Raw genomic sequence first — 15845 nt, 5'->3', positions numbered from 1 at the left:
CATCCCTCAAAATAAACTAAAAAGTTATATCAAATCTATAAAACTGAAGGCTCTGCCTGACTCATGATAATCCCATTGATGTAAAGATATCATATAGAGTAAAGCTAATCATTTGCTCTTTTTTAATATGTGAAATCTTTTTATCTTAAAATTTGTATTGGTGCATTATAATCATACATAATAGTGACATTCACTATTACATATTTGTACATGAATACAATAGAACAATAAAACTTGATTAATTTCATTTCTCAGTACCTCCTTTTTTCCTCCCTCCTCTACCCTTTTTTTTGGTTTTGTTTTTGGTACTGGGGATTGTGCTCAGGGGCACTCGACCACTAAGCAACATCCCCAGCCCTATTTTGTATTTTATTTAAAGACAGGGTCTCACTGAGTTGCTTAGTGCCACCCAGTTGCTGAGGCTGGCTTTGAATTCTTGATCCTCCTGCCTCAGCCTCCCAAGCTGCTGGGATTACAGTCGTGCACCACCATGCCCAGCCTCATTTACCCTTTTAATCAATCATAATTCCAACAATAAGAAATTAAAACAGCAATTTGGGACCTAATTTTAGTAGGAAAAATTAAGTAATAACACATACATTTACATATTTAAAAGGCCACATTCTTATAGTTACTATAAGTCATTCTGCAATTTATGACACAATAACGATTTATTACATTTTTAGAAAACTAATACTATAAAGCCTTTGTAAGACAAATTCTACTGGATAGGGGCCAACTTGCCTTGGCAACAGTGGAAGTCTTGGCAACATATTAAAAATGCCAGCACTCTTCAACCTTCTGGTAAAGTTTTTCTCTGAGGAAAGAAAAGGCTATTAAGAAAAAGATCACTCTTACATGATTAATTTTGAAGATTGAAAATACCGGAGAAAAAGAGTCTCCCCAAAACTGACCTTAAAACTATAAAATTACCATCACCTTAGGAAAAACTTTGTGGTGATTGTATTTTTGGGGGGACACCTTAATCGTCTACCACATTAGTTGCTAAGTGGAAAATTAGAAATTGCTCACATACCAATTCTAATATGACGGAACAAAACAACAAGTCAATTAACAAAGCATACCCCATTTTCTTTATAAGATCTATAGTAATCAAAACAATAAGAAGAAAATTTATACCTAACTCCATAGCCACAACTTTGGTTTTTTCCCAAAGGTTTTCACTTTTACTCGTAGGATTTTTCTATTGTAATACTTCCACTTATTTAGGAAATATCAGCATATTACAAGTAGAAAAATTAAAGTACTGGATTAAATTAATATAAATAAAAAGATGGTAAAATATGCAATATATGCATTACAAATGACAGATCTTTTAAATATTCAAAGATAGGTTTCTCATGAGGACGTAGAAAAACATTTAAAAACAGTGATTCTTGAATTAACTAAAATTCTCATCAACAGAATATTTTTGGTTATCTGAATTCTCCACTAAGTGGAATTAAATAGACTCCAGTTAATGAAAGACTGGCTATCTGGGCCTAGATTCTCCATTATTACTCACTACCTGTTCGGTCTTGAACCTCAAAAGCTGAGAGGTAACATATTTCTACATTTAGTTAATACCATGGTGAAATGTTAATTACATACTACTTTGACACTAGTGTTGAAGGGTTTACAGCCTACAGGAAGTCCACTTTGTGTAACAAAAATTGAGAGTAAGTTTTAGAGTAAGCCTAAACTAGGTTCAAATCCTGATTCCCTCATTTGGACATTGGTGAGAATAAGAAGTCTGACACTTAGAAAGCCATGCTCAGTTTTTTTTTTTCAAGAAGGAATTAACAACTATCTCAAAAGAATGTAACATCTAAATTAGAATTGATGTATTGTGGCTAGCACGAGGTGAAGCATCCAACAGACATTACTTCCTCTACTATACTTTCAAATAATGAACATCAAATATATGTGCTGTATGTAAAACTGCAGGCTACACACCACTGACCATCTCTCTTCCCCATCACAGTCAAAATGAGATAAACTTTTGTGGGGTAACATGTGAGCCAAGTTCGTAAAATTATTAGTACAAAAATATTCTCAATTTTAAATAACTTCCACGATGCTAAATGCATTTATGAATGTCAAAATTAACCCCACTATTATGTATAAACTAAAAAAATAGATTTAAAAAACCTACAAACAGAATTTCCCAATATATAATACCTATGTTAATAACATCATAACCGATTTAACATTTGTACACACTCAACATCTGTACACACTCAAAAAAACTGTTAAAGGAAAATTCATCACTGGAGCCAAATGATCTTTTTCCACTTAGGCATATAAGGCCTATGTGCTGACCCTGTTACTTTTCAGCCCTATCTTTAGAGATCACATACCCAATAAGTACTTTCATTGTCTCAGTGAAATTATTTGTAACTTCCATTCCTTTAAGGTGTTTTGTTCAGGCCTCTCTGCTTTACACAAGCATATCCCTCTACCCAGAACCACTAGGTCCTCCCATTCTTCATCCCATGCTCTGTCCTCCTGGCAAATTCTTATTCTTTCTTTATAATTCTATTTTAAAACCCCTTCATCCCAAAAAACATGGCCAGAGACCTCAAAGCCCTGTGAAAACCAGGTAGAGGAAGGACAAATTTACTTCTCCACAGAAGTAAAAATAACTTCAGACAGGCTTAATACTGGTCAAGTAGTAAGTTTAAGGGTAAGTAAGCAGAACATGTGAGAATATTCTTCAGAAAGAAAGGAAGTGGCACAACAAAGCAGCTTTGCTATAGTTACTCCACAGGCAGGGAGCAGGGGAAAGGTAAATGTACTTCTGACTATTTCAGTGTATAGTCAGATGGCAACATTTTGGTTAATGATGAGACTGCACATACAACAGTGATCCCATAAGATTACAATGGAGCTGAAAAATTCCTACCACCTAGAGACATCAAAGTGCAACCCATCACTTATATATTTGTGGTGATGTGAGTATGAGTGAATCTACTGTAATGCCAGTCATAAAAAAAAACCACAAATATATTCAATTATGTGTAGTACACATTACTTGATAATGATTTTGAACAATTATGTTACTGTCTATGTATTTGCTATGCTGTACTTTTCACTGTTAGAGTATATTCCTTCTACTTATATGCAAAATGCTTACTATAAAATAATATGCCACATTTATGCTAGTAGCAACCTCAAACATCTTGTTTGCCACATCTCAATTGTGTGGCAAAAAGCCATGTTGAGTGACTGACCTATAATATCCAGACTCGTATAAGCACATTATCATATCTGCATAATGAAGACTCCGAATGCTACATTTTGCAGAATGTGTCCCCATCATTTACTGAAGCAGAACTGTATATGCTTATCTATCCCAATCTTGACTTACCTAAGGCTTTCTCCACATCTAAACATTGACATCAGCACTGCTGAACAGTCACATAACAAAGCAGTTTTGATCAACAAACCTAAATGAGTGTCAACACTGATTAACAATCTTACTACATTTCTCAGCTAAGCTTGATCTCCCACTCTCTCCAATGCTCACTTCAAACCATATCCAATAACATACATAATAATCTCTTCCCCACCTATCACAACTGCATTTGTACATATTTGTAAACAATTGATATTAAAGACAGAAACCTGCAAGCAGAAATTTCCTCAACTAACCTACACCAATATAACTACCCTATATTCTTACCTATCCTTCCCAATTTTATAGGAGTTTGACCACTCCCACATCAGCCTTAAAAACATTTCCTTGACTTCCCTATAACAATATACTGGTTTTCTTTCAACCTCTGGCCATTCCTTTTCAGGTTTATTCCACTCTTGCCCTACCCCCAGACACCCCCACACACACAAATACATAACAGTGTGACCATTAAGAACTTAAAAGTCCCAAGCATTTTTCATATTATTTGTTTCCTTCATAGGCAAGCTCATTCAGACATGACTTCAGTATTCTGTCTCCCAGATTTCTCTCTCTGACCCTGACCTCTTCACTGGGCTGAAGACTCATATCCATCTGTGTCTGCTTGGGTGTTTTAGATACCTTAACTATTAAAGTTAGGCCTGATTCCTCAGGTGAAAAAATTCAAAGTCAAACCACTCACCAAGAAAATGTATTGTCTTTATAGATGTGCCCAGGAATTAGACGTTTTATAAATACATTTTGAGTGAGCACTGAGAACTGAAACTGTCTACCCTGAGTTTACAGTCTACAATAACTATCACTATTCATCTGTCTTCAACAAATGACTTTACTATTCCAGGAAAATATTGTGAAGTAGATAAGAGTTCCAAATAACTTCATTGTTCATTTCAGGAACTTCCAGAAAAACCCATACAAACCAAATCAGAATATTCATTTTTTTAATAAACAACGGGTAAATGACTGTTCACTTTCCAAGACTGAAAATCTTACCTTAAAACCTTTGCCTTGCTAAGTCTGTCAATCCTAAACTATTACATCATGAACCTTACTCTAATTCCAAATGTTATGGTTTGGATTTGGAAAGTCTCATGTGTTCAGAGGTAGGGCTTTGGGAAATGATTGGATCATGAGGGCTCTGACCTTATTAGTGGATTAATCCACTGATGGCTGAATGGACTCCTGGTAGGTGGGACCTATTTGGAGGAAACAGGTTAATGGGGAAGGGGATGCTCTTTGAGTGTTTATCTTCTCTCCAGCTCCCCCCCTTCCTTCGTCCCTTCCAACTTCCTGGCTGCCATCAGCTGAGCAACTTTCCTCTGCTACACACTTCTGCCATGAGATTGTTCCTCACCTCAGGTCCAAAGCAATAGAGCCAGCAGATCACATTCTGGTCACAGAGATAAAAAGCTAACAGTAATCAAGTCTTACATTGAAATGCTAGACTCCAACCCCTCAATATAATACCCCAACTTTGCTGTCCCTTTCCACTACACTATACTTTTCACCACAACACCCCTTACCCCCCTGCAGATGCTACCAACTCTGGAAATGTGAACTCTCCTTTGTTGCTAAAAGCTAGAAACTCAACAGGTGATTTCTGGTGATCATTCCATAGCCCTACCAGATACCATTTCAAATGTCTATTAAAAATTCAGTTCAGCAATACTAGACTCATAACAGTGTGGGGGAAATATTCATTCTACATTAGGCAGTATCCATTGACACTACTGATATCCCAGTTTCTCAATAATACAACTAACTGGTTCACTCATTATATTCTGAATGACAAATAAAGAGGTTACAAATATCACAGAGGTCAAAGTATCACTGAGGAGTTCTAAGGAAGGTAAGAAATAGATCACAGATAAACTTAATAATCTAAGCAAGAATCATATGAGAAACAGAATGGGGAAAGTTGAATATATGAATAATCCACAATACTATGAAAAATATTATAAAATATATTACAATTTAAGAGTGAAAAGAAACTTCCATAAGGAGAAAATGTTTGGGCATTTCTTTTACTAGAAATCACTTAAAACACAAAGACCAAGGCATGCTTATGTAAGAGTAATTTGAAAGAAAAGGTAAAGCATTTAAAATGCCCCAAAGAGGGCTGAAGTCGTGGCTTAGTGGTTGAGTGCTTGCCTAGCATGTGTGAGGCACTGGGCTCGATCCTCAGCACCACATAAAAATAAATAAAATAAATGTTTCCATCTACAACTAAAGAAAAATTTAAAAAAATAAAAATAAAAATAAAATGCCCCAAAGATAGGGAGGATTAAAACATCCCAATTTTAAGATTCAGTGAAAAAGAACACATGTTCTTTCATGGAAGAATAATATGTATGCATTCCCTTAAAATCTTACTATAATAAAGCCTTTTGTAACTATATTTTAAAATCCAGAAACATAAAAGGGAAAATTATACAATGGTATAAAAGAAAAACAAAGTTTTGCATTAAAGAAAACTATAAACAACCTAAAAAACCCACATCATACATAATGAGCTTATCTCCTTATAGAGAACTCGTAAAGCCAAGAAAAAAAAGACCAATGACCTAATAGAAAAACAAAGGTCATGAGAGTTCAATGGGAAAAAAATTAAATGTCCGCTGGACATATGAAAAAATACCTAACATCACTGATAAAGAGAGAAACACAACAGCCTCAATTACACCAGTTCTCATCTATCAAACTGACAAAACTTCTAAGTCTGACAACATATTCAGCAGGCAACACTATGGAAAAATGCTTCATATACTTTCAGGTAACAGCATGGCAATCTGGCAGTATCTAGCACAGTGACAGAAGCATTTATCTTATTTTAAATAAGCTTTTATTTTAGAATTTTTTAAGTTTATATAAAAATTGTAAATTGTACCAGATTCTTCTATTTCACACATCCAGTTTTTACTATTAAGATCTTACAATAGTATGGTACCCTTGTTATAATTAATGAACAAATACTAATGCATTATTATTTACTCAAGTCCATTCTTTATTTAGATTTCCTTAGTTTTTACCTAATATACTATTTCTGCTTCCAAGCCCTATCCAGTTTACCACATTATATTGTAATAATCATGTCTTCTTAGGTTACTCTTGGCTGTAACAGTCTCTCTAAGACTTCCCTGTTTTTGATGACCTTGACAGTTTTGAGGAGTAATATACAAATATTTTGTACAAAGCCCCTCAACTGGGATTTGTTTCATGTTTTTTTTTTTTTTCATAATTAGACTGGGGTTATGGTTTTGGGGAAGGAAGACCACAGAAGTAAAGTGTCACTCTCATCACATCATGCTATCAATATGATTTATCACTGTTAATGCTAACTTTAATCACATGATTGAGGTGACCATTTCTCCCAAGTCAAGTTATTCTTTTCCCAATTTTCCATACTGTACTATTTTGAAAAAAGTTACACAGTATAGGGTATACCTCCTTGAGAACTGAATAGCGACATGAATCATTAATTCTTCTGCACAAAAGATTCATTTACTCTTTCCCATTTATTTAGTTGACCATTTATTTTTATCAGTATAAACTCATGAATAATATTTTATGCTTTGGTTATAATTCAATACTACTTCATTTTGTTGCACAAATTTCCCCAGTATTGGTCACTGGAAATTCTTTCACTGAGCTATGTCCCTTCAACAAAGCCCACTCACTTTTATTGTTTGGTATTCCTTATATTTCAGCATTATAATATGCTCCAGGTTTGCCTTTTATTTGTATTTTCTGCCCCAATCCTAAAACCAGCCATTTCTCCAAGGAGGACTTTTTATAGGAAAATGGCATTAGAAACTAAGATCTGGGTACTAGATATGCTCATTGCTACTAAGTCATTGCTTCTAGGTCCTTTCAAGTTCACACAGCAAGAAAATGACCCAGTGACCCTGGTTCTCAAAATCAAAACGATACATTCACTTGTACAAGTAGGAAAAAAAAATACATACATACATATATATATATATCTCTCGTTTGTTTCATATTCATTTGACACTGTAGAGGCAAAAGATAGGAAACAACTAAAGTGTCCACATAGGATCAAGTGACTAGACTATGCTACATCCACATAATGAAATACTACACAGATCTTTAAAGATCAAAATCTTTGTCTAGTTATGGAAAGAGCTCCAAAATAAAATATACATTTGTTTATATTTGCAAAAAGAAACAGGAAAGATAAATAGGATACTAAAAGAAATGTTTACCTATAAAAGGTATGGGAAGAAAACAAAGAGGAAGAGAACAAAGAGGAAACAAGACTTTTCTGTATCCCCCTATATACTGATTTACTGATTTAAAAATATTTTTTAAAAATTAGGTTGAATTTTTTTAAATAACTTAAAATGCCTACCAAAATAGAAGAATCTGAAGAGTTCAAATACTAAGGAAAGGGGAAAAAATTCATTTCTGAAGAGTAAATACTATGAGACAAGGAAATCTGATTTAAGAGCTATTATGCACTGGAGCTGGGGTTGTGGCTCAGCGGTAAAGCGCTCGCCTAGTATGTGCGAGGTGCTGGGTTCGATCCTCTGTACCACATAAAAATAAATAAAATAAAGATAATGTGTCCAACTACAACTAAAAAATAAAAATAAAAAAGGAACTATTATGTACCAAAAAATTACTTGTAAATTTTAGTACAACAGAGTGTTTCAAGTCAAACTCAGTTGAATTTAATGTACTGAGATGCACTACAGTTGCTAAAATGAGCCTATTCATAGAACCTGTACCTAACTTAGTAACTATTTAAATGGAGAGTGTTATATGATCTCATATTTAGCAGGGAGTTTAAGGAACTGCAAAATCATTTCTAAAGGTATAGTTAATAGATGTATTCTTGATTATAAAATGTGCTGATATTTATAATTAAATAGAAGGGTTTATCATTTTTGCATTTTGTAAATCTACTATTTATATTTCTGATTTCCCCCAACAAAATGGGGAAAATGATTTCTAACATATAGAAACATGTCCTTATTGAGAGATAAAAATGGCAAAGGGTTTGCAAATTAAACACATTTTTCCAAGTGTTCCTAAGAGATGTTAAAAACAATTTTCATCTCTCTGAGGTGAACCAAACTAGAAAAAAGAGGGGGAGAGGTAGTAAGCTCTTCATCAGGAAGCAACCCTTTGAGGCTATTTCTGAAATGTTAACATATCACAAAAGGACATCCATTCAACTTTCAGAAGCAGCTCATTTGCAATTATGCACAAAACTTTCCAAAATAGTTCATTATAGAAACATGATATTCTGCCTAAAAAATGTTCGATATGCAGCTCAATTCTATAGATTAAAAAACTCTTAAACTCCTTAACTGGGATATCTCTTTCTTTGACCTCATTGCCTACCACTACTACCTACACAGCAACCTTATTTCTTTACATGTACCACATGGAACTATTCATTAGATGGAAAATAACAAAAAATATTTTTAAAGAAATGTAAATCTTTTTTCATACCTCCCTGTTACAGCTTTTTAATTCTAGGAAGTGTTTCTCTACTCACAAAGCTTTAGCATTACCTCCTCTAAGAAACAGACCTAACATCTTAGGCAAAATGTCATTTTCTCCTTTCTTCATAACCACAAGTTCATCTTTGATGGTAAGACAAACTGATAAAATCTCTAATACACTACCTAATCTTTTACTGAGATGCTCTAACTGGTATAATCTGGACAATGGTTAAGAACAAGTCTATTCCAATTCCTGATGCAACTCTTATAGACACGCTGACGTATCTAAGGTTCAAGTTTTATAGTAGAGAGGTAGTTTTGAAGAAACAATGAGAGACAGAGCTGAAAGAGCCAACTGCAATTTTCCTCCCATACCCAATTTTTTATCTTAATTCTACATGTTTTTTTGCACACCACTTATAAAAGTAGAATTTAAAAACATATAAGAATATCAAACTGTTGGGGGAAATAATAATATATATTATAAAGCACCAATAATAAAAAACAACCTGAAAGGAGTATGTAAATAGGCAACTGAATAAAAAAATATGATTTTTAATAAAATTATACATAACTATTTGCTCTGAAATGAAGAAAATATCATTTAATAATTTTTTTAAAAAGAAGAAACTACAAAGATTCAAAGAATATTAATAGTCTCCTTAGAAATTTGAAGTGAAAATACAAAGGTGGTGGAACCAATCAAAGAAATTCAAATACAAGTTATGGCATTCTTTCTACAAACCAATTATCAAAACCAAGTATTTTAAATATTGTAATACTAAAAATAGATGTGGTATATTGTTAGTGGTACTGGGACTAATGGCAATCCCAAAAAAAAGTTCATAGACTTTGATTTGAGAATTGCACTTCTGGGCATCTACTCTAAGGAAGTGAACATCAAAGTGGAGAGACAGGGAAGGAGGTATCACATGCTCAAAAATGTCACAGAATAATTTAAAATAGAAAAATATGAAAAATAATAATTTACATCAAACACTATAAAACAATTAAACCTTTTTGATGGACTGACAAAAAAAACCCTAAAATGATAGCCATAAAAATTAATTGGGGGGGCTGGGGTTGTGGCTCAGCGTGTGCAAGGCCCTGGGTTCGATCCTCAGCACTACATAAAAATAAAAAAACAAAATAAGGGTATTGTGTTTAACTAAAAAAATGAAAGATTTTTAAAAAATAATTGGTATTTTTAAAAAATTCTTACATTAAATCATAAAAATTATCTTAAACAAAAAGTACCTTTAAAAAACTATTTATTAAAAAAAGACAAGGAAATATCTGATGATAATGACTGCATCAGGGAATTTAGATTCTCTAATTTCTACATTGTCATATATTTTTAAAATAACTTTCAAAACATAATAATAGAGTCAGACAGAAAACAGTAAGATTCTGAGAAGAAATAAACTAAAAGACTATGACAAAACCATTCACTAAAAGGATAAAAATATTAAAAGATTCTCCCCCCAAAAAAACTGATAAAACTAGAAAGTTCAAAGTAGAATTAAAAAGGGAAGAAAATATAAGATGTTAACATAGAATGAAGGAAAATTTAAATCACTTTGCCTTCACTTTAGTTTATATGAGTGGATCTTTCCTTAACACTATGCTAAAACCTAAGAACAGCTTTTCTAAAACTCTAGAACCCATTAAGAATCACATAGAACATTAGAAACCCAAACCCAGAGACTGACTGAGTTGTTCTGTGCTTGAAATTACACAGACACACTTAGAGATACACACACATAGACAGACAGACACACACACACACATACACATACTTAGTTTTTGTTATTGCTGTTGTTTTTTTAATCACACTTTTGAAATTCAGGGCAGGGCCACTCACTGACTTAGAAGAACAAAATATCATAAATGATAATATAAGATAATGAATAATAAACATCCAAGCAGATTTTTTTAGACAAAGAATAAAATGCAACAACAGTTTCTTCTTTTAAGTAAGTTTTATGACCAGTTATTCTACTTTAATTTTAAAAAACTTAAGTTACACATAAGAGTCATTAACAAAGAATGAATATTCTTTAGACTATTTAGATGTCAAACAATGGTAGAAGCACAGATCTAAACAAGGGAAATGGAACATGGGCAAATGGTTAAGAGAAAAATTTTACTGGCCCTAAGAAACAGCTTATCAATGTACTTACTGAAAAAGTAAGGCTTCTTTATTCTTAATGGCCATTAGTTAAGAAACAACAATGAGGGAGTCAGGGATATAGCTCAGTGGTAGAGTACTTGTCTAGAATACATAAGGCCCTGTGTTCAATTCCCAGCACCCCTAAAAAATAAAGAAAAGAAACAATAATGAATACCCTCGATTATTTTGTCCTCACCCGCACCTCTTCCCCCAATATACATGAAGGACACACCGTATATCCATTAGTAATACCACTACAGGAGTGAATTCTCAAATTGAGTGGGTGGAGAGGTATATTGGAAAATTCAGGAGGTATGAATAGTTTAAAAAGCCAGAGAGATGATTTTGATTCAACAGTCCCTGTGAATCACTAATTTAGACATTCATCAACCTGAAGGAAAAGATTGGTTAAATAAATTTACTAACATTATCAATAATTCTTCTAATTATATAAAGAATAACAAAAATAATTGCTAACTGTGAGTGCTCACTAGGTGCAATACTTTGCAAATTGCTTTACATCCATTATTTCAAATTCCCAGAACACTATCAAATAGGTTTTCTGTTCTTTCCCAATCTGACCTTAAAGAGTTAACTATCTCATAATCCCATAATCATGTTACTACTCAAGTAGTCTTTATGATATAAAAAATGAAAACATATTCTAGACTATATTAAATAGAAACTTGAGTTGTAGATTTTTTCCCCAAAAATGATACCTAACATAAATGTTTCAGTCATTTTATAGCTTCCTGGGGGGTGAAGGTGGAAATCAGAGAGAAAAGAAAGTTTAAATAATAAGAATATATACTGAAAAGGGAAAGGTCAGCAAAAACATATGCTGACTAATTTATTACAAAATACAATGCTGACTCTACTCTTTCTGAAAAGATAAATGTAGGTAAATCATGATTTCAAAAATTTAACTATTATAAAAAACTTTCCATGTATTATGACCATATAATAAGTTGAAGGATTTAAAAAAGCACTAAATCTCATAAACTATGAAAATTCATTTTTAAAAGTCATATTTCAAATACATTGTTATGATTTATAATTAGGTGTCTTCCAAAAGCTCATTTGTGAGACAATGCAAGAAAGTTTAGAGGCGAAACTGGGCTAGGACAGCCTTAACCTAATCAATGCATTAATCGCTAATAGGGGTTGCCTGGGTAGTAAGTAACTATAGGCAGTAAGGATATAACTGGAGGAGGTAGGTCACTGAGGGCAGGCCCTTGGGGTATATATTTCGTCCCTCTCTCTGCTTCCTGGTGTGATGTTCTGAGCTGCTTTCCTCTGCCACAATCTTCCACCATGATGTTCTGCCTCACCTCCAGCCTAGAACAAAGGAGTCAACCATATATGGACTAAGACCTCTGAAACCATGATCCCCCAAGTAAAATTTTCCTCCTCTAATTGTTCTTGTGAGGTCTTTTGGTCAAAGAAATTAAAAAGCTGACTAAAACACACTGTTACCAAGGCATAATCTCTGATTTCTAAAGTAAGTTTATTAATATAATACTAAAGCAAAAGTAAAATTTAAAACTCACTTTTTAAAGTCTTTAATTTTAAAAGTAAACCATAAAATAGTTTTGAACTAACTATAGTAAGTCTATTGAAAAGCAAACTCCTAGTCAACTGTATACATAAACTATCAAGGTAGCAGAAATGACATTAAACGTACTACTCAATCCTCTGAGGACAATTCTGCACTTTACTTTTGTAAATGTATTTAAGTCTAGTACTGCAAAAATACCTGAATTTTATTAGAGATAAAATATTCTCCGTTAAATCAAATTTTACTATTGATATTTACCAATGCTTGACCTTTAAAAATTGACCTTTAAGGGGCTGAGGTTGTGGCTCAGTGGTAGAGTGCATGCCTAGCATGTGAGGCACTGGGTTTGATCCCCAGCATCACATAAAAATAAACAAACAAAATAAAGGTATTCTGTTCATCTACAACTAAAAATTTTAAAAAAGCATTTTCTTTACATATAATAAATAATGTAATGCTATATATATTTCAATCTGTCTAAAAGACAATAATCTTTGAAGGCTACATCACTTTCCTATTTTCACTAACAAGTTAGTACAGACTACATGTAATTAACAAGTCTCAATAATGGCAAATTACTGTCCAAATTGGCTTCTAGATTACTCTCAACCAACTATCATTAACATTGTATAGCTCCAATATTCAAAACCTTTGTTGACTTTTTTATTTTCTACTGTATCAAAATTTACTTTTGAGTCGGGTGCAATGGTGCACACCTGTAATCCCAGCAATTCTGGAAGCTGGAGGTAGGAAGATTGTGAGTGCAAAGCCAGTCTCAGCAACTTAGTGAGGCTCTAATTAACTCAGTACCCTGTCTCTAAATAAAATATAAAAAAAGGGCTGGGGATGTGGCTCAGGGTTAAGCACCCCTAGGCTCAATCCCTGGTACTAATGAATGAAAGAAATAAAAATTTACTTTTGACTGCTTCTAGGCCATGACTACTCTGACTCTAATTTACTAATCAATAATGAAGCAATCAATGTTGCTTCTCCTAATCCCAGTATTAAACAATATATAATATGGGGAGAGTACAGGAAAAAAAAGCAGTCCCTCTGGAGCACAATGTCAGTCAAATGAGGGAGAGTTTTGAAAATGACATTTGACCTCAAAAATAAAAACTTCTCTCCAAGGAAATGTCACAGCATTGTAATTTCAACATATCAATCTCTTTATCTTTGAATTACAACACCTACCAGTGTCTAGTACACATTCCCATTCTCCTCTGATCTCTTTTTTTTAGTACTAAAAAACACACATATTAACTATAGAAGACTATCTCAGTTTAGAATAATAAGAACTTCCATGTTGTTAACTGGTAATTTCTCACAAATTTATTAATTTTATCAACTTTTGTATTATTGAACATTAACACATACTAAAAATAATGTCATCAATTAAAAATATAGCTGGATTAAATATATGACATGAGAAGACAAAGTTAATAACTAACCTAGAATAGAGGGAAAGAATAATTATCTTTGGGTACTTTTCCCATATTTTACAAACATACAAACAAAATTTAGAAAATTCTTGAAAGTATTTAAACTATCTGTAAAAAGAAACAAGAATGTGTTACTAAAATATAAACAAAGCAATTTTTATATTAAATTAATATTTATGGCAACAAAAAAAAGCAAGTTTCTTTTCACTCTTTCTCAGGTTAAAGAACCATCTTCAGGAAATAACATTTTCTGTTCTTTAAATGTGAGCACGAGATAAGAGATATATATATATATTAACAGTAGTAATTTGCTATTTTTATGTCATAAGGATCAGTTTGATAGAAAAAGTCATGACAAGAAATGAATAATTTGGTCTCATTTCAATTTAATCGTATATAGTCACATATGAATGAAAACGTGTTCAAAATATATGCCTTACTTACAATAAGCAATACCAATACTAAAAGCCAATGGGTACCTGTGCGTATAAAATTTATCTGCCTTTAGGAAAATTTTTCACCCACTAATGGAGCAACCTATATAGCATATGCATCTGGATTGCTTTGGTGGCACATACTCAAATACTGTAAGCTAATTTTAACACATATAAAATCAAAACAAATAAGTAAACACATAAGTAAAATTAAAAAGAAAACAAAGTAGAAATACTTCCATAACAATGCCACTTATTTTTTTGCTTTCCAACATTCATATTCATTTCATCTTATGCATAAAGAACTGATAAATTCATGATTTTAAATAAATATGCAAATATTTTAAATATCTTTTTAGCATCCAATTTGAATTCATTGAGTAATAAACATGTTCTATGTTATACATTTTATATGGCTCCATTTTAAGTAGTAAAAGTAACTTAATTAAGTTTAAATCCAATTTTGATTAGAGTTTCCAATTTACCACTGTTAATAAAGAACAAACATTAATACTGAACTAATTTTTCAGCATTCCATGCGAGGGGAAGCACTAAAGCATAATGGTCTGAATGCTAAAATGGAATCTCAGGATCACTGTAGTGGTAGGCCCCTGGAGACAATTATTTAACCTATAGTCCTTATTTTACTCATCTGAAAACAGGTATAATACCTATATAATGGACTTTTTGTGAAGACTTAACAAAACAATATAGTACCTAGCAGAGGATGTCATTAATGTTAATTTCTTTCACAAAGTTTATGTTATGCACTGAATGTTTAAGTGACCCCCCCCAAATTTCTAAGCCAAGATTCTAATCTCCCAGAGTGAGAGTTCCGGATGTGAACCTCTAGGAGGTAATTAGATTTAGATTAGGTCCTGCAGGTGTGCATTCATAATGAGATTTGTGCCATTACAAGAGGAAAAGAAAAACAGCTCTCCCTCTCTATCATTCCTCCCCTTCACCTATAGGCACCAGAGGAAAGTCCAGGAGACCCATATTAGGAAGGCAGCCCTCTACAAAGCAGGAAACAGGCCTTCACCAAAACTCTAAATTGGCACCCCCATATCAAACTTCTAGATTCCAAATCTGTGAGAAAATATGTTTGTTTTTTAAGCCAACCCACTGTATGGTATCTTGTTATGGCAGCTTGAGTATACTAAGTTAGGTTATTTTAAAATGTATTTTTAAAAAGAGACTTTGGAAAGCAAGATAATTTTCATGTCCTCCCAATATACTTTGGATCTACAAATCTACCTTCTCAAATACAGTATCCACTACCATTAGTTACTGCAGAACACAATAACAACATTATTTGATTTACTGGTAGATGTCTATTGATTTTCCAA

At 32.9% G+C, this 15845-nt stretch overlaps 1 protein-coding gene across 4 annotated transcripts in view; it reads right to left on the bottom strand.

Moving 5' to 3' along the window:
- The window catches only part of Cdk17 (cyclin dependent kinase 17), a 105602-nt gene that overhangs the window by 85645 nt on the left and 4112 nt on the right, over positions 1-15845 (bottom strand). For 2 of the 4 annotated variants that reach the window (XM_071609620.1, XM_071609622.1), the window contains exon 2: positions 11073-11203. The exons of 1 other annotated variant lie outside the window; for it this stretch is intronic. The gene's annotated coding sequence lies outside the window, so the exon portion shown is untranslated. Of the gene's footprint in view, positions 1-744; positions 818-11072; positions 11204-15845 lie in introns of all 4 variants that reach the window. One more of the 4 variants, XM_071609621.1, reaches the window with a different exon arrangement.

Source organism: Marmota flaviventris, chromosome 3, assembly GCF_047511675.1.
Source record: "Marmota flaviventris isolate mMarFla1 chromosome 3, mMarFla1.hap1, whole genome shotgun sequence".
Taxonomy (NCBI): domain Eukaryota; kingdom Metazoa; phylum Chordata; class Mammalia; order Rodentia; family Sciuridae; genus Marmota; species Marmota flaviventris.
This window is presented reverse-complemented; position numbering and strand designations above follow the sequence as displayed.